The 25,499-nt window shown below is 48.1% G+C and overlaps 1 pseudogene; it reads right to left on the bottom strand.

Annotated features, from left to right (window-relative positions):
- Positions 1-2,707: 2,707 nt before the first annotated feature.
- On the bottom strand, positions 2,708-24,670 carry LOC128406105 (inositol polyphosphate 5-phosphatase OCRL-like; annotated as a pseudogene).
- Between the last annotated feature and the right edge of the window lie 829 nt (positions 24,671-25,499).

Here is a 25,499-nt window from a genome sequence, read left to right as displayed (position 1 = left end):
TTGATAAGCCATCGGCAATGCATAAAGGAGGGCAGGTGGCTTGGTGAGCAGGGAAAGTCTTTCAAAGATTTGGACCAGCGATGTGCCTTTGCTTCGGGCAAAGGGTGATGGTGGATGGATCATAGCTACCTAACTCAGCACTGTCTGTACTGATTGGCAGTGGCTCTACAAGCTTCCAGGCAGGTGATGTTTTCAGTTTCACCTGGAGAGGCTGGAGACTGTTCTGGGACCTGCATCACCAGCGAGCTCTGGTCCTCCCTTAAGGAGTTAGGCGGCTCAATGGTCTGACTCTGTGGAAGGCACCCTGCTATTCCCCTTTAAATTAGCCATTTCGACAGAAAACACGAGAACTGGATTTTTGGGTCGCCTGCATGCCAAGCACATACTTCTCCCACTGGGCCAGCGCCCTTCCTCAGTGACTGAGCTCTCGTTGCACACAGCCATCCAGCAAGCAAAAAAATGTTCTTGTTAGAAGGGCAGAGTGGGGAGCAAGAGATTCAGGGGCCGGTTTTAGACCCACAGTGCTGGGGTTTATTCTGTTGCCTGCTTGACATTGTGCCTCCTTCCCCCCTACCTTTTATTCCTATGAAAGTTTCACAGTGTCGCTGCTTGGGATTCTGGATAATCTATGGGGTGTTTTTCCCCAATTTTTTTTATTAATTCCCCCCCCAAAAAATTAAGACAAACAAACAAACAAACATACATCCTAATTGTAATTAAACCAATCTTGATAACATTGTTAAATCAATCTTCTCAAAAATAAAAATAAAAAAATTAACTTGATCACTTCACATCTTTCATTCTTTCTAATCTAGCTTGAAACATCTTAATTCCTATCCTTACATATTTAAATCCTAAGCCTATCTCATATTTGCAAGCTTTTCCAGTTAGGTTATCTTGACATATTTAGCTAGATACTCTTTGAATTTTGTCCATTCTTCCTGGTACTCCTCCTCCTTCTGGTCGCGGACTCTTCCCGTCAGGTGGGCTAGCCCCGGGATTCTGGAGAATCTATGTGACTAGATGCTTGTAATGTATGCCAGGCAATCTGGCACAAGTGGGTAGGGTTGCCATCCGCCGGGATTTGGCCGTTGGAAACCAGGGTCCATGCGGGAAACGCTTGAATGTCCAGGAAAATCCAAAGGTATAGCAATTCTGCACGTGGGGAGTAGGGACGCAAGCGCAAATCAGAATAAAGCAAAGGCTGGGAAAGTTCAAACAGAAACACACACACACTGTTCCTCAAGATTTGTGTTTAAGACACAGGATCATAGAATTGTGGAGTTGGAAGGGACACCGAGGACCATCTAGTTCCGCTTTTCCCAATCAGGGGTCCGTGGCCCCATCCCTTGCCTCCCTCCAACTAATTTTCTCTCATATTGGCATGGCAATAGCATACATTTTATGGGCGGTCTTGTTGTTTTTAGTATACCTAATATCCTTTGCTTATTACCCCACATTTTGAACCCGCAGCCCTGAGATTAAGAGTGTCACGCTCTACCAACTGAGCCACCCCACTGTAATTATCCCACACCTCCCCTCTTGACGAAGCTGCCTGCACAGCTGATCTGCCGAGGAAATGTCCTTCTGCAGGCATGGTTTCAATCCAAACAGCAAATACTCGTGGTCAACTCCAAAAGTGCAGTCAAGAAACCCTGCTTGCCAAAGAAGAATTGAACGCACCTGTCAGCGCTGCCCAAGGTCCCAGCTCACACAAGACCAACGCTGCTTCTTGCTCAAGTTTAAAAGTCTTTATTGAAGTTCAGTCTCATTTCCAGACGCGCAGCGCGCAACGCTACATCTATCCGTCAGACCGTAGAAGTCCCATCTGAATCTCCTCCCCCCTGACACCAGCTTAAGATTCTAGCCTTACTCCACCTCTTCCTCTGTTCCTTCTTTCTCTGGGTCCTTCTGCTAGTCGGAGTTTCAGCCCTCCGAGATTCTTCTGACACTGATTCTCCCGACTCCTCCCCCCCCCTCTTTCGGGCTTTAGGACCTGGCTCCCAATTCGGGTTTTCTGCTGTCCCGCGCTCCTCCACATTTGAACTTGGCGCGCGCGCGCAGCCTCCCACTTTCCTTCTGACCGTTACACTTGTGTCACTGCTCCCCCTTTCGGGGAGGCTAGCTGGACCTGGCCTTCCCTCCGTCTCCCCACTCCCCGATGGAAGAGAAGCTGGTCCTGACTCACGTGACTCTTCCCCCCCACTGTGCTCTGGTGGGGGAACTGGCCCTACTCCTCCGCTGCTCCTTTGGGACTCCCCTCTGGTTCCTTGTTTATGGATCGTCCCCTCTGGGATTCGCCTCGCCCTTACCATAGGCGCCCTCTCCTGGGAATCTTCTGATTCGCTGGAGAAGCTCATGGAATCTCTCGGTCCACTGTCATATTCCCCTACGCTCCCCTCCGATTCCTCTCCTCCGCTCTCTATCTGCTCTCTCCCCTGCTCTTCTGCTCCTGAACCTCTGACAGCACCCTTGAAGCTCCTTTGCAGCCATGTCTTTACCTGTCTCCACACCTGACACCACGTATGATGCTAGATGTGGGGCCTGCGGGCCTGTCAAGATTCCCCACCTCTGCTCTATCTAGCCAGGCTGATGTTTTCAAATGGGGGTTAAAGCTGTGAAGCTGTTTGGATGCATGACTGGACTTGACTGTGGGCATTTCATTGTGCTGTGTCCCAGAGCCTTAAGGATGGGCTGGCCTAGGAACCTAAGCCACCAGGTATATAAAAGTCAGGTCCACTCCAGCCAAGAGCGAAAGAAAAGCACCAAGCAGCCCTGCTCCCCAACAATGCCCCCCAAAGAGGATACGGATCGTCTCGGGAATGCTGGTGTCCAGCCACTCAGTTATCTCCTGCAGCTCGTCCTGCGTGCCCGGGGTCTGGAAGAGGTCCTCCTGAAGCAGAGTATCACCCATGCGTTAGGAAGGGATGAGGTACATCCTGGATAGCATGAAGAACAATCCAGCCCTGGGGTGCATCATGTGAGGTCGAGGAATGCCACAATGGAGAGAAGCCCATCACCAAGAGAGCTGGCACAAGGGCTGAGAATTGTATCCCGCCTGCTTTCCACAGTAGCATTCCTACTACCCTTCTCCTGATTTGGGGCAATGGGAGAGTGAAATCATTCCCCGCTTCTTCTAGTGGCGAGTCTCAGAGAGCCGCTTTGCTAGGGAGAGACAGACAATGGTTGGGAACACTTGGGTTCTTCTGAGCCGCTCTAAGGAAGACCGTATGCTGGATGTCCCACCCGCTGCCGCTCCACCAAGGTGCCACTATACTCACAGCAGGAGCTTGTAAGAGCGAGTCGGTAGCTAAGATAGAAATCAATGGTGGCGTTTGGAACCTGCACACCCCAAAACTGGTACTGGATTCCAGCCCACACCCATCCTTTCAATGGTACCGTCCCCCTCAGCTCACCTGGTGGCAGGCATTCTTGAAGAGGTGGTCCACCAAAAGCCAGATCTCCTTGGCCGCTCAGTGGAGTCATCACCATCCTGGGGTACGATATCCAGAAACTGCTTCTCCTGGAGGTCCAGTGACAAGCGGGGCTGGCATGAGAGCCTGACAGAATGTGTGCCTGTATGCATTCTTTCCTTGCTCCAGCTGGGTGGACAAGTCTTGCCCTCTGAGGCCACAACTAGGGCTGGGCGATAGCTGGCTTTCAACACGGTGATATATCACTAGCTAAACATTGCAATACACCAATATATCGCGATGTCTGAAATAAGATGGAGCTATGTAGAGGCATTGGCTGGCTTCACGGTTTCCCCCGCATTGTGATTTTTGCTGCCCCCTGCAGGAGGGCAGGGGAAAGCTGAACCGGCAGAGTCCACAGGGGCTGCAGGAATCTAGAGAAGCATTGTCTGGCTTCACAGTTTCCCCCCACATGGTGTTTTTTGCATAGTACACACACACATCATGATTCGCAATATACTGCCAGGTCAGAAATTATGAAACCAGTCTCACTATCTAGACTTCAAGCTGAGTTGAAAATATATCGCCCGGCCCTAGCCACAGCAAGCATCTCAAGTGGGGAAACAAAAAACAAATTGCTTGCACCCCAAATCCAAGCTCCCCCTCCCCCTATTAATATGCAGCTCGTAATCCTCCCACTCCGGATGTGCAGTTCACCCAAAAGCTTACTGAATATGCAGCTGTGGACATGAGGTTTGGCTAACATTTTATTTAAATTGTTGGGTGAAGGGCAGGAAATAAGTAACAAAAACAGCAACAGAACATGGATGGGTCTTCATAGGTTGATGGGCTGCAGCCCCAGCCAGCATGATGAGATGATGGGGTCACATGTTCACCACCCCTTGTCTAGAGCACGTTGCAGAGGCAGTGGTAGAAACTGAGCAACAGCTGGAGCCCCAGCCCACGACTTTGTCTGGGCAATGCAGCACACAGCAGCTGGTGAACCATGCCTCCGGCCTCCTTCCCATCTTCCTCTCCAGAAATGTTCAGGGTGGTTAGTTCTATCTCAAGCTACCACATTCAAGAGAAAGAGAAAGAGAGGAGGGGGGAGCAAGAGAGCTTTAGGAGCACAGCAGTGGCAAGCAGCCCATCACTAAAAGGAGTTGGCAAGGATGGAGAATTTGATCCCCTCATCCCCAGGGCAGCTGTTGATTAGGAACCAGTTCATCCCCCCTCCCCCCCCCCGCCAATACTCCCCACCCCTGGAGAGAGAGAGAGAGAGAGAGAGAGAGAGAGAGAGAGCACATTGGTGTGGGGAATGACACATACTGTATCAGAGTCTTAGTGCAAGAGTAGCTGGTGCATGCTAAAGAACACAGGAGCCTTGCTGGGTTAGATCAGCATTTTGTTCCCACAATGGCCAACTGGTAATCAAAAGCATGTGGTTTGTGATAATAGTGGCAAGAAGTAGCCCTGACCGGTAGCCACTGATAAACATATCCTCCATGGTTCTAAATGTCTACAGCTGTCCAAATTGACAGTCACCACTGTCTCCTTGTGGCTATGATAATACACCCAAGTAGATCTGATTTTGAGAGGAGTGACATTTCCCTGAGCCACCCCAAAGCAGCCACTACCGCTTCCCAAATGCCAGTGCTCAGGTGGTAAGAGTAAGCCAGAGTGGCATAGCCTGTGCAGCAGTGGCTGAGCACAGAGACAAGGAGAAAACTGGCTCTTGGGGCCAGAGGGGGCTGGCGCCTGCATCATGAGACTGGGCTTTCTGCCTCCCGTGCTGCCAATCGCAAGCGGACCCAGAGTCAAGCAGCGCAAAATCAGTTACAAGCAGTGATGGCAAATTCTGGTTTCGTCTCCGTTCTCCTCTGCCGACTTCTACAAGGGCCACGTTGAGACTAGGGAAGAGACCAAAGCAGAGAGCTAGAGCCACCACCTGGACTGGATTTGAGTCAGAAGGCAGGCAGGTGCGGGTTGCCTGAGAGGAAAGTCAGGTTGGTGGGGTAGTGCCTGGTTTGCCCTAAGGGACCAGCTGCCACTGCATGGAGCAGCTGCTGATCGCTGACAAGGGCAACTCCATTTACGTGCCTTCGAGGCACATGCACACTGCCGCAAAGCTGGAAGGGGCACTTGAAGGGGCAAAAATGTCCCCCCCAAGAGCACCAAAGCGGCAAAGCGGCATGGAAACAGCATCTCGACTCCCTCCCAGGAGCTTTGGCACCGACCTCTCAGGCCTGCGGAGAGTTGGAGCAAGGAGTTTTGCAGGGAGGCTGCTGGTTTTCAAAAGGCCTTTCAAAAGGGTTTCCGGAAGTTTAGAGGGTGTTTGCAGGCTTTTCCAATGCTGTCCCCAATATACGCAATTTCATTTAAACGCACGGTACCTCGGAACGCAACCCCCGTGTAAACGGGGCGTTGCCTGTACCTGATTTGAGCCCGCTACAAGAACATCTAGAGGATAGCAAACCAGCTGTTACCTTTTCTAGGAAGCTGTCTTCTCCCTGAGATCAGAGGAGGAAGGCAAGAGCAAAAGACAACCCAGGGTGTTAATGGCACCATGCGAGCCTGCTGGATCAGGCCAATGGCCCATCTAGTACAGCATCCTGTTCTCACAGGTGTATGGGGGAAACCTTAACTTCAAGAATTAGGAAAAGAAGCAACTCAGTTCCCACCCCCACCCCACTTTCCTCTCTAGTCCTCCAAAGCAGCAGCTGCACAGAAGATGGTGACAGGATACTGGGGGGTGAGAGAAAGTGATCCTAACAAAAGAATATAAAAAGGGAAAGGATTTTTGCGCCCCCAATGTAACTTTCTTTTTTAGTTTACATTTCATTGAGTTTTTAAAAGTTTGGCTAGTTCTATATGATCCCCAAGATATTTTTGTGCCTCCACAACATAAAAATACGCTTCTTTTTTTAAAAAAAGTAATTTTTGGACGGACTGCTCTCACTGGTTCCCTGCGATGCCAAAAGGTGTTTTGGGACCCTCCAGCATTGTTTGGCTTCAATTCATTTGTGTGTGTGTGTTTGTTTAAAGCTGGTCACACACACTTTTACACTTTGGGCTCAGCTGCTTTGACGTGTGGCCCTTGGAGGCTTGAGCATGGGGCAATGCAGCCCACAAATGTTAAGCCTCCCCTGCTCTACCAAACTCCCAAGGTTTGAGGGAGGAGGGTTGGGAAGAGGAGGAGAAAAGGAAGGCCTTCCCTAGATGACCCTTGGGGTCCCTTTCCAACTCTACAGTTCTCTGATTCCAGAGAGAGACGCGCTGGGCTCCAAGTATCCCTCGCAGGGCTCAGCGCGAAGCCATGGTGTGATGGGATGATGAGCTGCTTGTGCATAAAGTCCTAGTCCCTCAGAGTTTGGCTAAGTCCACAAACCTCTGTCTGTGACGGAGCTCCTTAAGCATGGCTCCATCAGTCGCTCGTAGAATCGGACAGTGGGCGTTTACGGAACTTCTTCCAGCATAAAAGTTCCTTAACGGAAACGCGTCTTCTGGACTCTCGGCGTGACAGTTTCCAGCGAGGAGTGGGTGTCCCTATGGGAGGTCCTGAAACCTCCCTGCTATTTTCGCTGGAAGTGTCTCTGAGCCCTCCCTCCGACTCACTTTCCCTTGGAGCTCTTCCTCTCCCCCTGCTGGTTCCCTCCTCAGCGGATAAGTCTCTCTCAGCCTCTGTGAGCCCTTTCACCTCCTGTTTCTCCGATGGCAGTTCCCTGACATCCACCTCCCCTCCAGGGCCCCCTTCACCACCTCCCCTTCCCTCCTCTGCGGGAGGCGAGGGAGCAAAACCCCTGAAAGAACCTCCCTCATCTTCCGAAGTTTCGAACACTTCCCTCCACCGGTTGCTGTTTCCGGTTTCTAAGTACTCCTCCTCATCGGAGTCTGTACCTTCTTCCAACTCCGATTCCCTGAATCCTTCCAGTTCCTCCTCCTCGTCGGTGGTGCCAAAGTACTCCCTCCGGAACCTCGCTACTGGCTGAGGTTTCCTGGGGAACCTTTGGTGGAACGTTTCGATCAAGATCTCGTCACTGACCTCCTCTGCCGTCACCCAGGTGTTTTCCGACTCCGGTTCCCCTTCCCACGCGACCAAATACTCCACCTGATTACCCTTCCACCTGGAGTCGATGATCTCCGCCACATGGTTGCTGCTTTCCCTTTCTTCTAAGACTGGCCCCCGTGTGGAGACCCCTTCACCTTCCCCCCTATATGGTGACAGTAATGACCTGTGGAATACTGGGTGCAGTTTCATGTGGTTCGGTAACCGGAGTCTGAAAGCCACTGGGTTGACCTGTTGAATGACCTCAAATGGTCCCAATCTTTTGGGTCTCAATTTCTTGCAACCCCCCTTGAACGGCAACCCTTGGGTTGACAGCCACACCTGACTCCCCACCCTAATGGTTTCACCTTCCCTTCTGCTCTTGTCTGCCTGCCTCTTATATTCTTCTTTGGCCCTTTCTAAGTTGAGTTGGAGTTGACGATGGATCGCTTCCATTTCTTCTACAAAATGTTCGGCGGCCGGTACACTCCATCTCTCCCCTCCTCCCCCTGGAAACGCCCTGGGGTGGCACCCATAATTAGCCAAAAAGGGGCTCATCCCGGTGGACACATTCTCCGCATTATTGTAGGCAAATTCCGCTAGTGCCAACTTTTCGACCCAATCGTTCTCTCTGTCATTGACATAACACCTCAGGTATTGTTGGAGGATACCGTTTGCTCTCTCCGCCTGCCCATTGGTCTCAGGGTGCCTGGCGGTCGAAAAATTGACCTCTACGTGCAGTAAGCTCATAAGTTTCCTCCAGAACCTGGACGTGAACTGTTTCCCTCTGTCGGAGACCACCCTCAAGGGGGCGCCATGCAGCCTAAAAATATGTTCTACAAACAATTTCGCTGTCTCTTCCGCCGTGACTGCATGTGAGCAAGCTACAAAGTGGCCCATCTTAGTTAACAGGTCTACTACGACCAGTATGGCGGTTTTCCCCTGGGATTTCGGCAGATCAGTCATAAAATCTATCGATACCGCCTCCCACGGTCGTTCTGGTGTGGGTAACGGTTCTAATAACCCCGCCGGCGCCCGCCTTTCTCCTTTGGCTCTCTGGCATTGGTCACACCCTCTTACATACTCCCGTACATCCTCCCTCACCTTGGGCCACCAAAATTCCCTGGTCACCAACCACATGGTCTTGTGTTGCCCAAAATGCCCCGCTGTGGGGTTGTCGTGCAGCTGTTTGAGTACTCTCCCCCTCAATTCCCCTTCGGGTATATATAGTGCCCCTTTGTAATACAATGCCCCGTTTCTTTCTTCAAAACCTCCGGGGTCTTCTCCCTCTCTCCTTAAACCTCTGAGCTTATTCTGGGCGTATTCATCATTCACCGTTCCCTCTACCAGTTCCCTTTGCCCCACCCAGGCCGCCCCACACACCCAGCGGTCCTCTGGGATGATATGTCTCTCTTCAGGTGCTCCCTCCCCCTCCAAATATTCAGGTTTGCGTGAGAGAGCGTCCGCTCTGACGTTTTCTGGACCTGGCACATAGCAAATTTCAAAATGGAATTTGGAGAACTCTTGGGCCCACCTCACTTGTCGTTGGTTGAGCACTCGTGCCGTTCTCCAATATTCCAAATTCTTGTGGTCCGTACACACTTGCACCTTATGCTGTGCACCAATTAGTAAATGTCTCCATCTCCGGAACGCTTCGTGAATGGCGAGTAGTTCTCAGTCATATACGGTGTAGTTCCTCTCGGATTTGTTTAGCTTACGCGAAAGGAAGGCACACGGTCTCCACTCCGACTTATTCTTCCCCGGCTGAAGAAGCACCGCCCCCACCGCCCGGTCTGATGCATCAGTTTCCACTCTCATTGGTTTTTGTAAATCCACATGCAGGAGCTGTTCTTCCGAAGCGAATGCCCTTTTCAATTCCTCAAATGCTTGCTCCGCCTCCGCCGTCCAAACAAATTTCTTCTTGCTGCTGAGACAGTCCGTGATGGGAGCTGTTAAGTGGGCAAAGTTCTTGATGAACTTACGGTAAAAGTTCCCAAACCCTAAGAATCTTTGCACATCCTTTTTCGTTTTTGGTGTCTTCCATTCCAGCACCGCCTGGACCTTGCCTGGATCCATGGCTAATCCCTTGTCTGACAAGCGGTACCCCAGGAATTCCACCTCCTTGGTGTGAAACTGACACTTCTCCAATTTCACCCACAGCTGGTTTGCTTGCAGTTGGCTCAGCACTTCCCTGCTCAATCTCGCTGGAAAACATCAAATCCATGGCGCGAAAAAACTTCCTCGTGTCCTTCAGCATTTCACTATTCCCTGCCATCAGGGGTCTAACCCAGTCTCTCGCCCCCCCTTCGAGATGGCCAACCACAAACGCCACTCGCGATGCCTCGTCGGGAAAGTCGTCAAACTGCAGATTGAGAGCATACTGCATCTCTGTCCTAAAGGCTTGATAGTTCCTGGGGTCCCCCCCAAACTTCTGCACCAATCCTGGCATCTTTCTTGCTAGTGGGGCGCCTTTTGCCTTTTCTGCATCCTGCGCCCTCCTTTCCTCTAGCCTCGCCGTTTGCAGCGCTAGCTGGACCTCCAACACCCGGTACCTTTCTTCCAGGCTTGGACCCTCTCCAGCTCCTCCTGCTCCCCCGGTTCCGGCTGGGTTGCTCATGATGCCTCTCTGCACAAGCTGCTTTCAGGGACTGTCCGATTGCTGTGATGGGATGATGAGCTGCTTGTGCATAAAGTCCTAGTCCCTCAGAGTTTGGCTAAGTCCACAAACCTCTGTCTGTGACGGAGCTCCTTAAGCATAATTTGGCTGTAAAACAACGATCCGTGAGTAGGCTAATTTCAGAACTAAAGGAACTTTAAAAATTATTTGGTACTGAAGCGGAGAGGCATAAACAGGAAGTCTTCCTTCCGTTCTTGTAAATGGAGTGAAGCAATGAACTTGTAAGCGGAAACCTCAAAGGACGTTGGTAAAGGATTATAATCCGAACATCAAATAAGCGATTCCCCCCCCCCCTTGATTGCAAGGGAGGAGGGGGGAAAGGATCTGAACTGTATTTCCCTGCAAAAAGAGAGAGGAAGAGGAGCTAAAATTCACTGCTCAAAACCCTGGAACGGGCTCCCAGTGAACAGTGAAAATGCCGTATTGAGAAACGCGCTGTTGCTGAAAGTATCTTTTCTTTTGACAGTTAACTCTGCGTCTGAGATACAAGTAAGACACAATATTACTGACTGGCTTCTCCTGATTTCAAAGTATCAGGAAACAATTAGATAGAAACTGTTGTCCTTTTGTGACTGGGGGGCGAAAGGGAAAAGTTAGTTACTTTAAGACATTTTTGACTGTTACTGCTACTGTGTCCCCCTAGAGGAACTTTGAAATTATCACAACAGCAGCTGGGCCAAGGGAATTTTCCATTTCAAAACAAACTCTGACTCTGAGCGTGTGACTGACCTTGACTTTTATCTCGAGGGTTATGGCAGATGGGAAAGACAAGATAGACTTGGTACAAGCAACAAGGTCTGGCAGAGTATTTCGTACAGACGGTGGGCTGCAAAGAAGAGCTTCGACATCTGGTCCTGCTGGTTTACCAACAGCAACTCCATTGGCACAATCTAAACCTAAAGGTATGGCAGCTGATGATGCCCTGGCCCAGGCACTTGGTAAAATTAATGAATCTTTGGAAAGAATAAGCAAACAAGTAGCCGAGGCATCGGGCAGAATTGACCAAAACACTACAAGTATTAATCAAAACACTACAAGCATTAATAATTTGGGACAGAAGGTAAATACCAATACAGAAACTATTCAGAAATTACTACAGGAATCCACTTAGACACGAAAGACAGCTGAAGAGGCAAAAGAAATTGCAACTGCTACAGCCGCCGTTGTAGAAGAGAAGATACCACCGTTACACAAACAACTTGAAGACCACAGATCAATATTGTCTATGATTGAGTTGAAGGAGAAGCAAGCAAATTTAAGGGTCAGGGCGGTACCTGAATTGAAGAAAGATAATTTGATTGAATTTCTTACACAGGAATTTGCAGACTTTTGGAATCCAGATTTGGAGAAGGATAGTTTCAAGATAGTGAGTGCTTTTAGACTTGGAAAAGGAGGGAGGAAGAACAGGGTGAGAGACTGTTTGATCACCCTCCGAACAAAAGAGGAGAGAGACAAAATCTTGAGTCTGCACTTCCAGAAGACCTTGGAAATACATCAGTCAAAAGTGGAGATATTTAAGGATATTCCGAAACACCTTTTGGACCTTAGGTCCAATTATAGAGTTTTAGCTGCCCTGTTGAGAAGTAACGGAATCTTTTTCAGGTGGGAATTCCCCCAAGGCCTGTCCTTTGGCTACAAAGGGAAGAAGATAAAAATAAGATCAGAGGACGACAAAGACAAATTTTGGAGAGATCACGGAGAAGACCTGCAGAAGAAAGTTGCAGGAGAGTTAAGAGCACTTGTAAGTGAAACTTTAGATACACCAGATTTACCTCCTGAATTAAAAGACCGCCTAAAGAAGGTGATACCACCAACAGAGCAGGAACAGGCACTGGGTGCAGTTGGAGGAGAAGCATAGTAACTACATCATGGCTCTGCAACTACTAAGTTGGAATTGTAATGGTTTGAATTCCCCTCAGGAAAGGAGATCTGTGTTTCATTTATTAAAAAAGGAACAATTGGACTTGATTTGTCTACAAGAAACACATATAACAAGGCTACACAGGAAACTATTGATTAATAAAAGACTTGGTCAGGAGTTTATTTCATCGGACAAGGTCAAAAAAGAGGGGTAGTGATTTATGCAAAGGAGAGATTACTACTGAAATTTATCTTTAAAGACGACCAAGGAAGATTTGTGGCAATTGAAATTCAAACACAGGGAGAAATTTTTTTGATAGTAGGTGTCTACGCACCAAATGAGGGGAAATCTGATTTTTTTAAGAAGTTGCATGAGATCCTGATGGATTATTTGGATTACAATGTGATTTTGATGGGAGACATGAATGGAGTGGTATCTACACATATGGACAAGGCACAAAGACAGGTAGTCACTAAGGATGGTAGACTACCGAAAACTTTCTTTGAGATGACAGACAACTTGGATTTAGTTGATATTTGGAGAAGAAAGAACCCCTTGGCCAAAGAGGGAACCTTCTTGTGATGGCCTGGGATTCCGATTCTGAGAGTGAACCGGAGGAGTCCCAGCCGGCACAGGAGTCCCCGCCTCCAGGGCCGGCTGAACTGGGGCAGGGCCTTGATTCTGAGGAGCCTGCACCTGTGCCGGATCCTCAGGAGCAGGCACCAGGTGAATCCATTCTGGCCCCAGAGGTGGTTGAGGACTCAGTGCCTAAGGTGAGTCTTCCCCTGGTCCCAGTAACCCTTCAGCCTCTCCTGAACTGCAGAGGCTTAGGGCAGAGAGGCGAAGGGAACTGGTTTCTCCCAGGAGGAGTGCTCGCCTTAAGGCCAGGAGAGGCGGGGCTCCTGGGGGCCGGGACCGCCCCTGGCCTCAGAGAAGATAAAGGCCAGTCAGCCCGGTCCCAGGTTGCGGGAGCAACGTCATCATTGAAGAGCTGTTTCGGCCAGCATCCAGTCCTGTTTCTCCAGTGTTCCTGTTCCCCGCCCGGCTTCCTGCTTCTGACCTTCCAGCGTTCCTGTTCTCCGCCCGGCTTCCTGCTTCTGATCTTCGAGCGTTCCCGTCCCCGCCCGGCTCCCTGCTTCGGACCTCGCCTCGCACCTTGTGAACTATTTCCAGGCTAGTGACTCAGGACTGAACTTTGACTACGGTAACAGTAACCTTCCCCCCGGGACCAGCACACTTCTTTTCTGAAGCCAAAATGACATGGACTAGAAATGACCAAATATGGGTAACTAGAGGAATGGCACCAAAGACAAGAAAAGTGGAAATCTGCCCAAAAACCTGCTCCGACCATAATGCTGTCAAGATGGAAATGAAATTAACACCAACAGGTTCCTTTAGATGGAGGATGAATGACACCTTATTTAGAGATGAAGAAGTGTTTAAGAAGGCCCCAAAAACCTTGAGAGACTATTTTGAGATAAATATGAGCACCAATGTGGAAAAAAGAGTAATCTGGGACGCTAGTAAAGCTGTTATGAGAGGGTTCTTGATACAACAGAATGCAATAAAAAAGAGAATCCAGAATGAGAAGAAGGATAAAATTTTGGAGAAAATAAAGGAAAGTGAAAAAAAATTGAGAGCAAAACCCAAGTCGCAAGAGATTTTGAGAGAAATAAAGTTATATCAAGTGCAATTTATGAAAATGATGAATCAAGAGATTGAATGGAAAATTAAACAAATGAGACAAAAGACATTTGAGTCAGCTAATAAATGTGGGAAACTGTTGGCTTGGCAAATGAAAAAAAGACAAAAATTAAATACAGTTACAAATTTAGAAGTGGAAGGAAGGAACATACAGAACCCAGCTGAGATTAGAAATTGCTTCCAGAGGTACTTTAAACAACTATATACACAAGGGCCACAGAAAGAAACTGACGTAGACCAATTTTTGAAAACAAATGGACTACAAAAAATCTCTCAAGAAAATAAATTAATGTTGAACTATAAAATAACTGAACAGGAGATAGAAGGTGCCATTCAGAATATGCAATTGGGTAAATCTCCAGGACCGGATGGACTGACTTCTAGATACTACAGATCTTTAAAAGAATGGCTAGTACAACCTTTGAAAGAGGTCTGTAACGAAATAATGGAGGGGGAAAGGGCACCAGAGTCGTGGAAAGAAGCATATATCACACTTGTACCGAAAATAGAGACTGAAAAGACGCAGCTTAAGAACTACCGACCCATATCACTGCTTAATGTGGATTACAAAATTTTTGCAGATATCTTGGCTAAAAGACTAAAAAGAGTTACAGAAAGGTAGCCGTGTTGGTCTGCCATAGTCAAAACAAAATTTTTTTTCCCTTCCAGTAGCACCTTAAAGACCAACTAAGTTACCATTACTGGCCCCAACAACATCACGCATACCATCTCGGGACTATTTAATTGCTCATCGTCTAACATTGTATATGCCATCAAATGCCAACAGTGTCCTTCAGCTCTCTATATTGGACAAACAGGCCAAACCTTACGCCAAAGAATAAACGGACATAAATCGGACATCAAGAATCACAAGACAGAGAAACCAGTAGGAGAACACTTCAATCTCCCAGGACATTCTATACAAGATCTCAAAGTAGCTGTTTTACTACAAAGGAATTTCAGAAATAGACTGGAAAGAGAAGCTGCTGAATTGCAACTCATTACCAAACTTAAAACCATGGAGAGACCTGGTCTGAACAAAGACATTGGATTCTTATCTCATTATACATGACAAAGCCATTTTTCACCTTCTCACCCCTTGCTTTTTCCTGTAAGACCTATTGCAGTCGTTAAGAGTCGTCAACAGGCTCATCACAGCTATCTGCCAATCACCCATTCCCACCACCCTTCTGAGTAATACCCCTCCCCACCTTCTCACTATATAGAGGGATCTGGCAACTTCTGTTTCAGTGTATCTGAAGAAGTGTGCATGCACACGAAAGCTCATACCAAGAACTAACTTAGTTGGTCTTTAAGGTGCTACTGGAAGGAAAATTTTTTTTTGTTTTGACTAAAAAGAGTGTTAGTGGAAGAGATACATAAAGACCAAGCAGGCTTCCTCCCAGGAAGACATTTATCTGACAATGTGAGAAACATAATTAATATTCTAGAAAAACTACAAGTGAATATAAACACTAAGGCAGTTTTAATATTTGTGGACGCGGAGAAAGCTTTTGACAACATTTCTTGGACTTTTATGAAAAAGAACTTACAGGGTATGGGGGTAGGCCAAGGTTTTGAAAACGGTATAAGTGCAATATATTCAGAGCAAAAGGCTAAATTAATTGTAAATAACGTGGTGACAGAAGAATTTAAGATAGAAAAAGGGACACGACAAGGTTGCCCAATATCCCCACTGCTTTTTATATCGGTCCTGTAGGTTTTGCTGAATATGATTAGAAGGGACCAGTTGGTTAAAGGTATACAGGTCGGAGCCAAACAGTACAAATTGAGAGCATTTGCAGATGACTTAGTATTGACGTTACAGGAGCCAGAATCTAGTACTAAAAGGGTTTTAGAATTGATTCAAGAATTTGGTCAGGTTGCAGGGTTTAAACTGAATAAGTCAAAAACCAAGGTTTTAGAGAAAAATTTAACACCAATTGAGAGAGAGAGGTTTCAGAATGTGACAGGTTTAACAGTGGTTAAGAAAGTCAAATACTTGGGGATCAACATGACAGCAAAAAATGGGAATTTATTTAAAGACAACTATGAAAAATGCTGGGTTGAAGTGAAAAAAGATTTAGAAATATGGTCAAATTTGAAGCTTTCACTGCTGGGCCGTATTGCTGCGATAAAAATGAATGTATTGCCTAGAATGTTGTTTCTGTTTCAGGCATTGCAAATTGTGGACAAAATGGACTGTTTCAAGAAGTGGCAGAGAGATATTTCTAGATTTGTCTGGCAGGGCAAGAAGCCTAGAATAAAATTTAAAATATTAACAGATGCAAAGGAAAGAGGTGGATTTGCCCTGCCAGACTTTAAACTTTACTATGAATCAGCAGCTTTTTGCTGGTTGAAAGAATGGCTACTTCTTGAAAACACAGATATTTTGGATTTGGAAGGTTTTAATAACGTATTGGGATGGCATGCATATCTGTGGTATGACAAGGTCAAAGCGCATAAAGCATTTAAAAACCATATTGTTAGAAAAGCATTGTTTAATGTTTGGATAAGATATAAGGACTTATTGGAAAATAAAACCCCAAGGTGGCTGTCACCGATGGAAGCGAAAGCTCAGAAAAAGCTCAATATGGAGGTTAAATGGCCGAAATATTGGGAAATTTTGGAACAAGAGGGAGACAGACTGAAATTGCAGAGTTTTGAGAAACTAAAGAACAAAGTGCGAGACTGGCTTCATTATTATCAGATAATGGAGGCATATAATATTGGACAAGAAAATTGGCTTCCAGGTGGAAAAATCAAAATTAGAAACTGTTAGAACCCAAAACTAAGATTTTGTCAAAGATGTATAACTTGCTGTTGAAATGGAATACTCAGGATGAAATGGTTAAATCGGCTATGATTAAATGGGCACAAGATGTTGGACATAACATAATGATGGCTGACTGGGAACAGTTATGGACCACAGGTATGAAATTTACGGCATGCAATGCCCTAAGAGAGAATATTATGAAAATGATATACAGGTGGTACGTGACCCCACTCAAGCTTGCAAAAATCTATCACCTGCCCGATAATAAATGTTGGAAATGTAAAGAAACTGAAGGTACATTCTTTCACCTTTGGTGGACGTGCCCAAGGATTAAGGCTTTCTGGGAGACGATATATAATGAATTGAAAAAGGTATTTAAATATACCTTCCTGAAGAAACCAGAGGCCTTTCTCCTGGGCATAGTCGGCCAATCGGTGTTAAAGAAGGATAGAACTTTCTTTATGTATGCCACAACAGCAGCAAGAATACTTATTGCAAAGTACTGGAAGACACAAGACATACCCACTCTGGAAGAATGGCAGATGAAGGTGATGGACTACATGGAATTGGCGGAAATGATTGGCAGAATCCGAGACCAGGGAGAAGAGTTGGTGGAAGAAGACTGGAAGAAATTTAAAGACTACCTACAGAAATATTGCAAAATTAATGAATGTTAGAATGATGGTGGATTGAAATTAAGTGGTTTCTAGCTGTAATGGTTTAAAAGAATATGAAAAAATGGTTTTTTTAAAGTAAAAATTTAATGTTATAACAATTTAAGATTAAAGATCAGGGTAAAATAAAGAGGGAAAGAAACTGCTGAACTAATAAATTGAACTGGAATACAAAAAAGGGAGGTATGAGGAGGTCCGGGAAACAAGTAAATGAAAGATAAGTGATGAAAGTTTGATTGTTTTTAACTGTTTTTATTTTGTATTTTTTCTTTTTCCTTTTTCCTTTTGTAATATTGTAAAAACCCTAATAAAAATTTATTAAAAAAAGAAAGAGATTCCCCGGAAATCAAGACTGAGCTAGATGGGCCAAAGGCTTCTTTCCCCCCTGGTCTTTTTGCAGCAAACCCTCTTTAAGGGGTTGGAGAGGATCCTATTGGTCTTTACCTCCCTCCCGGGAGGGAAGGAATTCGTTCTCCATCCTGTCCATCAACTGAACAGTACCCTCCACAACCTTCACCTATGGGGGGGGCAGAGCACATTTGTTGGGGCTATGGACTAAAGGGGGGGCATGAGTTAAGAGCAGAAAGGCCTGCTGCACCCCCCTGTTCCCAGCCCTGAAAGAGGCAAGCACTGTAACTCTGTGACTTCCAGAGCCAATGGGCTGAAGCCAAATGCTCCAAGCCAAGTACCACAGAAGCTCCATTGGATGAATGGAGCCAACGGTTAAGGTATACAGTTCAGCCCATGTGGTCTGCCATGCCTGCAGGAGCAGCGTGTACTCAGAAGAGTGGGGAATGGAAGCCTAGGGATTTAACAGAGCCAAAACCTGCCCACTCCTTGCACCGGAAGTCCTTGGCCAAGGAGGAGCTCTGTGGAAAGGGGCCTGGTTGTTGGTCAGGGCCTGCCCAGATTCGAGGAGGTGCCACATGGCAGGCAACTAAAAACCCTGAATAGACGATAGCCCTGGCCAGGGCAGGGGTTACCCCTGTGAGGAAGAGGGAGCTCCTTTTCAATTCCATGTGGCTTCGGTAGCTGAGCTGATTCACGCTGCCTCCTCTCCAGAGGATTGGCTCACACCATGCTGGCACACGGCACTTCCCACTGCAAGGAGACAGTTGGACTGGCTGAGGCAACACACAAGGCTCACGCAGTCAAACTTTGGCTCCACACACGGCCTGTGATCTTGACCACGGTCCGGAGCTGGAGATGATGGGGCTTGGGAGTCCAACTTCTGAAGGGGCGGACCTTGCAGGTGTGCAGGCATGTTGCCTCATGGAGAGAGTTGTCAGGAAATCAAAAGCTGCCTTCGACCAGGTCAGAATGAATTTCTGACCTCCCCCAGTTTGGATTCCTACATTGCAGGGGGTTGGACTAGATGACCCTCGTGATCCCTTCCAACCCCACAATTCATTAATTAAGTCTACTCTGGCTGGCAGCAGCTCTCTGTGGCCCAATCCTTTTTCAGGTGGAGGTGCCATAGAGTTTCAACTTGAGACTCTGCATACAAAGCATATGGCACACCACCAAATGATGATCCTTCCCCAAAGCAAGGGGCCCCGTTATTCTTGTTCAGACACTATTTTTTCAGTGATCCAAAAGACCCTTTCTGGCACCTGAAATGCTGCCCAAAGGAGCCTGCCGTTTTCCGGCTTCGTCACTACATGTTCCGCCTGTCCTTTTGATTTCCCCATTACCACAGCAAGAGCAATGAAACTAGCAGGCCTAGGTGGCTTCTGACAGTTGTCAAGAACCACAAGAATATGCCAAATCCTGGATGGTGAGGCTCAATGGCTACTAGCCATAATGGCCACCGAACATACTCCACCAAGAGAAGCAGTATGGCTTGGAGGAGGGGAGCGTGCTGTTGCATCTCATTGGCCAATGTGAGAACAGGATGCTGGGCCAGATGGACCAATGGCCTGATCCAGCAGGGCTGCTCTCATGTTCTTATGCCCTGGCAGACTCATCTTGAGAGAGCACCAAGTCTCATTCCCAGACTTCCTTGACACAAACAGGATTCTCTGCTTATACACGCCATGAAACAGAGGATGCTGGTTATCAGGACAAATGTGGGGGAAAGGCTGCTTGTGGAAAAGGAGCCAAAACATTTCCAGAGACTTTGAGCAGGGACGGCTTGAGGAAGACAAGATATCACAGCCTTGCATTTCACAACTCGCCTAGCAGCCTTTGGCAACCCGGAATTCCATGCAAGCAAAGTGAGCAGGTGAAGGAGAGCTGGATCTCTCTCTTCCTCCGTGGCTTGGTGTCCATTCTGGCTGCAGAGGAAAGGAAGTCCGCCCAGCCCTCAACTCTAGCCCTCCTCCAACAGCTTGCTTAGCAGAAAGCCATTTGTTACTAGCCTGCTGAGGAGGATGGAAAGGCAGGACACTACTAGCATCTCAGCAGACTAGGAAAAACAAACAAGCCTTGCAGAAGAATGATTGAGAGGACTTACTTACAAAGGCTCAACTATCAAGCAGGATCTGTTTTAGAGTCGAATTTGTACGTGGGGATGAACTTGATCTCTCCCTCTGTGAAATCAGCAAAAGCTGTCTTTTGGGTACGCTGAATGTTTAGCTAAAGCCAAAAAGAAACCGCTTATCAGCAGAGAAGCAAAAGACCCCCTGTTGCCTGACAATGGAGTCTATTAACAGCCACTGTTGTGCTGGAAGACCAAGGTGAAGTACTAGTAGGTTAAAGCTAAAGGTAAAGGGACCCCTGGTTGGACAGTGTTCTTGAAGCTACAAACATGAGTCTGACCAAACTGCGGGAGGCAGTGGAAGACAGGAGGGCCTGGCGTGCTCTGGTCCATGGGGTCACGAAGAGGCGGACACGACTAAACGACTAAACAACAACAACAACAACAAAGGGACCCCTGACCATTAGGTCCAGTTGTGACCGACTCTGGGGTTGCGGCGCTCATCTCGCTTTATTGGCCAAGGGAGCCGGCGTACATGTGGCCAGCAGGACTAAGCCGCTTCTGGCGAACCAGAACAGCACACAGAAACGGCGTTTACCTTCCCGCCGGAGCGGTACCTATTGATCTACTTGCACTTGGACGTGCTTTCGAACTGCTAGGTTGGCAGGAGCAGGGACCGAGCAAGGGAAGCTCACCCCGTCGCGGGGATTCGAACCGCGGACCTTCTGATCTTCAAGCCCTAGCCTCTGTGGTTTAACCCAGAGCGCTACCCGCGTCTCTACTAGTAGGTTAGCCAAGTGCAAAAAAAGGGGTATACCTGCTGAAATCCTATCTTATACACACTTATTAAAGGTACAGGATGCTTGTGCATTTTTGCCCCATGTCATCTTAAATTACTTTGCTGCATCACACGACAGGAAAATCCTTCCATTGCATCCGCTAGCTCTCGCCCGGCACAACATTTTAGAATAATTAGGTTGATAATGTCCTTAGGAGGACAACCAAATTTAAGCACAAATTCGACCCACAGCTGTGAGGCATTCGCGAGCTTTTTTGCGGAGAAAGTCCTGTTGCTCCGCCATGACCTCCCTGCCAATTTAGATACAGTGACTGAACTGGAGGCCCCTCGACTGTCTTCGGGTCCAGTGTTGGACCATTTCAATCGGCTACTCCCTGCTGATGTGGATAGATTCCTCCAAGCTGGTAGGCCCACCACCTGCCTCCTCGATCCGTGCCCGTCTTGGCTGATTAGGGCGTGTCCAGATGTTGCACGGACCCCCCTGGTTGAAATTATCAATTTGTCCCTTGGCATGAGGACATTCCCAGGGGACCCGAAGGAAGCAGTGGTATGTCTGCTCTTAAAGAAAAACTTCACTAGATCCTTTAGACCTATCCAATTACCGGCCAGTTTCAAATCTTCCATATCTGGGTAAGGTAATTGAGAGAGCGGTTGCTGATGAGCTTGGTACGTTTCTGGAGGAAACATCGGCTTTAGGTCCATTTCAGTCCGGGTTCCGTCCTGGTTTCGGGACCGAGACGGCTCTGGTTGCCCTAACAGATGATCTACGTAGACAACTGGATCGAGGCGGGTCAGGACTGCTGCTTCTTTTAGATTTGTCAGCAGCCTTTGACATGGTCAATCATGATCTTCTGGACCACCGCCTTGCCGACGTGGGGATACAGGGCATAGCCCGTAAATGGCTGTGCTTTTTTATCTATGGTCGGGGACAGAGGGTGGCGCTAGGGAGGGAGATGTTGTCGTGCCACTCCTTGGTGTGTGGAGTGCCGCAGGGCGCAATCCTCTCTCCGATGCTTTTTAAAATCTTTATGCGCCCCCTTGCCCAGATTATTCAGAGCTTTGGGCTGGGCTGTCACCAATATGCTGATGACACTTAGCTCTACCTGCTGATGGATGGCCGCACCGACTCGGCCCCGGACACACTGAGCAGATGCTTGGAAGCTGTGGCTGGATGGTTTCGTGGGAGCTGATTGAAACTAAATCCTTCGAAGACAGAGGTCCTATGGCTGGGTTGGGATGGCATGGGGATGAGGGACCAACTCCCTTCTCTTGCGGGGGCCCAATTAGTGCCATTGCCTTCTATTAAGAGTTTGGGTATAATCCTTGATGCCTCCCTTTCCATGGAGGCGCAGGTTACAGCAACAGCCAAGGCGACATTTTTCCACCTTCGCCGCATCAAGCAGTTGGTCCCTTACCTTTCCCGCCCCGACCTGGCCACAGTGATCCATGCGACGGTCACCTCCAGGCTTGACTACTGTAATTCGCTCTATGTGGGGCTGCCCTTGAAACTCCAGCGGGTGCAGAATGCTGCAGCGAGGCTCCTCACGGGGTCTCTGCCATGGGAGCATATTCACCCAGTGCTTTTCCAGCTGCACTGGCTCCCGGTGGAGTACAGGGTCAGATTTAAGGTGCTGGTTTTGACCTTTAAAGCCCTTCACGGCTTAAGACCTACAGGACCGCCTCTCCCAGTATGCCCCACGCTGGACCTTAAGGTCCATAAATAGCAACACCCTAGTGGTCCCGGGCCCTAAGGAAGTTAGATTAGCTTCAACCAGAGCCAGGGCCTTTTCAACACTGGCTCCGGCTTGGTGGAACGCTCTGTCTCATGAGACCAGGGCCCTGCGGGATCTGATTTCTTTCCGCAGGGCCTGTAAGACAGAGTTGTTCCGCCTGGCCTTTGGCTTGGAGCCAATTTGATTCCCTCCCCCTCTTTCTTTTTACTTTCTCCTCCTGTGATGAGGCTGCATTTTAATGTTTCAATATTTTAATGCTGTATTTTAATTCAACTTGTTTTAATTATTGCTTGTTAGCTGCCCTAAGCCTGGCCTTGGCTGGGGAGGGTGGGGAATAAATAAAAATTATTATTATTATTATTATTATTATTATTATTATTATTATTATTATTATTATTCTTATTATTATCTGGGCACAGGTATCCTTGTAATCCTGGTTTCGGCGCTCAAAGTCTTCCACGTGGGCATCAAGGTGGGAATTGACAACGCAGAAGCTGGTATTGTTGCAGACAAGCCTCACGGCCACACACCCCTTGTTACCCTGCAGGGGCGGAGCAAAGATGGCTGTTAGTGAGCAAGCAGGAAAGAGGGGGGAACTGGTTGGCAGATAGACAGACAGAAAGATCGACGTCGGGAATTCCGCTGTCAGGGTCTACTCCCCATCTTCCCCATGATGCCTGTGCCCACTGTCTCCCTCATCGCTTCCTTGATGCGGCTGAGCTGGTCCTTCCTGACAAAGATGAGCAACATCATTCCGACTAGACGCACCAGCTGCACCTAGAAGATGCAAGGTACTGGGATGTCTACCAGCTCTGTTCATTGCTTGCTGTCCTGGGCCGGCTGGATGCAGATAGGAGTGGCAGGGGGCCCCAACTGGGGATCCCCCAAGGGAAGAAGGCTCAGAGCCAGGGACTGGTGGGGGGTCGTCCGAGGGAGAAGAGGGAGCAGACTGTGAGCAAGAGGAGGTGTTGGAAACTGGAGAGGCAGGGGGGCAGGGAGATTCTGTGGCAAACAGCAGCCCAGAATCCGAGGCAGAAGTGGAGGCTGGAGGCGGGGGTCAAGAGGCAGAGATCAGGCAGGCTGCTGCAGAAGCCAGGGGGTCTCCCCATCCTGCTGCGATCAGCTCCCCTCCCTGCTGGTCTCCCAGAAGACAGAGAAATTAAGAGGAGGGAGCAAAGACAGGCAAGGTGTCAGAGTCTCAGGTTGCTTGGGAAGGACCAGGGGGAGGAGGAGACTTCAGAGAGTGGTGGGAGGGTAGCAACCTTCAGCCTTCACAACTACCTCACTGGGGAAGACCTGTTGGGAAAGGTTTCTGTGATCACGAGGCCTGCACGGTTTGGGTTTCTTTGAATAAAGAATGTTGGCTTCTTTTGAATAAAACACCACTGACACCAGGTGTTTTCTCTTGCTGACCTCCTCCTCCTCCTCCTCCTCCTCACTCCAGCTCCTGACAGCTGTCTGGCTGCTGAAGAAATGGGTGGGGTTGGACTTACTTTCTTGTACTTGGATTTGGAACGCAAAGCCTTTTCCACAGCTGTCAGCCACTCTTGCTCCTTTGTCGAGGGCAAGTAGAAGAAAGCCTCTGCGCTCAGGTCCAGCTCCTGGAACCGAATGCCCAAGTGCCAAAGAGAAGGATGTGGAACTGCAGGAATAGGACTCCAATCGGAACAGACGTGCTGGTTAAATATGCAAAGACAACAGGAGTGTGCAAGGGCAGGCAAGATCAGGACCAAGAACAAACAAGTAATACCAGCCACTTCTTCCTCAGCTTAGCTATTCGGGGCCCCAAAGGAGCTTTGCTAATGAAAGAACAAAAGCTTTTTCCTTGTATTTTTTAAGATGTGTCAGCCAGCCTGATATCTAAGCACTATCCCAGTAGCCACAGGCAACCAGAAATTCTTTGAAGGCAAGTGAGTTGGTTGATCTCTCCATTCTTCCTTCACCTGGCAACCTGGTTTCCAGGCTGGCTTTCCGGGAGCAGAAAACCACCTCTCAGATCTGCTGTGCCAAGCTTGTTTGCTAGAAGATTACCCCGTAACACCCTTGTCCTCTTTGCAAGCCTCCTAAATGGCTAGCCTTCTGTGTTTCCATGCTGGCCATGAAGGAAGGGGCATTCCCCACTCTGAAAACAGCACAGAAATACAGCCTGTCTAGTAAAGGGGTAAAAAGAGCAAGCTAAACAGCCTCTGTAAAACAGTAGCATCTGAAGCTGCTAACCACATACTGATAAACATATCATAAAAGGAGATAGTTTTGGATTAACTGCATCTTGTCTCAATGTCTGAAGCTGCACAAACCGCTTCATTTGAACCATGGCTCTTTGAAACAAGCCAACTTCCAATCGTGGGTTTACAAAGCTGGTAAAATTAACCACCTTAGGATCTGGACACACCAAACTGTGGTTAATTTAAAATCCAAGTGGAAGCTTCCCAATAGGCTTGGGGTGGGGGAGAGGTGTGCAAAGCTGGAGGAGAGGCTGCCGTCCTGCTCATAATATGAAGCCACGGTTCAGTATGTGGCACCAAGGAAAATTGCCCACCAGAACTAATACTTTCCATTACCCACCCATGTGGCCTGAGTGAACAGGACAGACTTTGCCTGGCACCCAACAATAAAGCTGTCATGTAGATGTCGCTTTCTCCAGCCCCAACTCTGATACAGGTTCCACTGGTCTTTGCACTTTTGCATGATCTGACCTGAATTCTGGGTGTTGACACATTCCTTCTCTCTCTTGGCGAGGACGTGCTGGATGAGTCCCTCTCTCTGTCCGGACTGCGTATGTGTGGAAGGCACAAAGAGCTTGCGCATAGTGTGGGTCATTGGGGTTGCTTCTTGCTCATGCTCTCCTTGTCACGGATACGCCTCAGGGAGATGAGAACAGAACTCAAGTAGTCCTTAAAAGCAAGGAGGCGGGAGGGCACAGTACACCTCTAAGGCAACTTACAGCCTGCTTGGTGGCAGCGGTGGGGGTGGAGGCTCCCGGCGGGCACTCATTTGCTGATTCTGCAGGTTTCTTTCCTTCTCCATGAAGTTATCCTCGAATCCCAGAATTCCGGAGAGAGGAAAAGACTTCTGAGGTTAGAGAGGCTTCAGAACCGTTTGGGGAAGTTTCGGGAAAGGAACTTAGAAAATACTTAACTGCAGGAAAATGTTCCTGCCTCCCCACAGCACCACATTTGCCGGACAATTGCCTCTCAGCTTATGCATGTTTAGGAAGGATTGTGGAGGCAACAGGTCCTCCCCTCAAGGCCTTTTCCTCTAAAGGAGGTAGACTGGTCTTCTCCAATCCTCTGGCCACTGCTGAGTTTTCCAAACTCGCTGGCATATTGCGTGTAGCACCTTAACAGCATCATCTTTAGCAAACTTTAATAGTTCAGCTGGAATATCATCACTTCCAC

Source organism: Podarcis raffonei, chromosome W, assembly GCF_027172205.1.
Source record: "Podarcis raffonei isolate rPodRaf1 chromosome W, rPodRaf1.pri, whole genome shotgun sequence".
Classification (NCBI taxonomy): Eukaryota; Metazoa; Chordata; class Lepidosauria; order Squamata; family Lacertidae; genus Podarcis; species Podarcis raffonei.
This window is presented reverse-complemented; position numbering and strand designations above follow the sequence as displayed.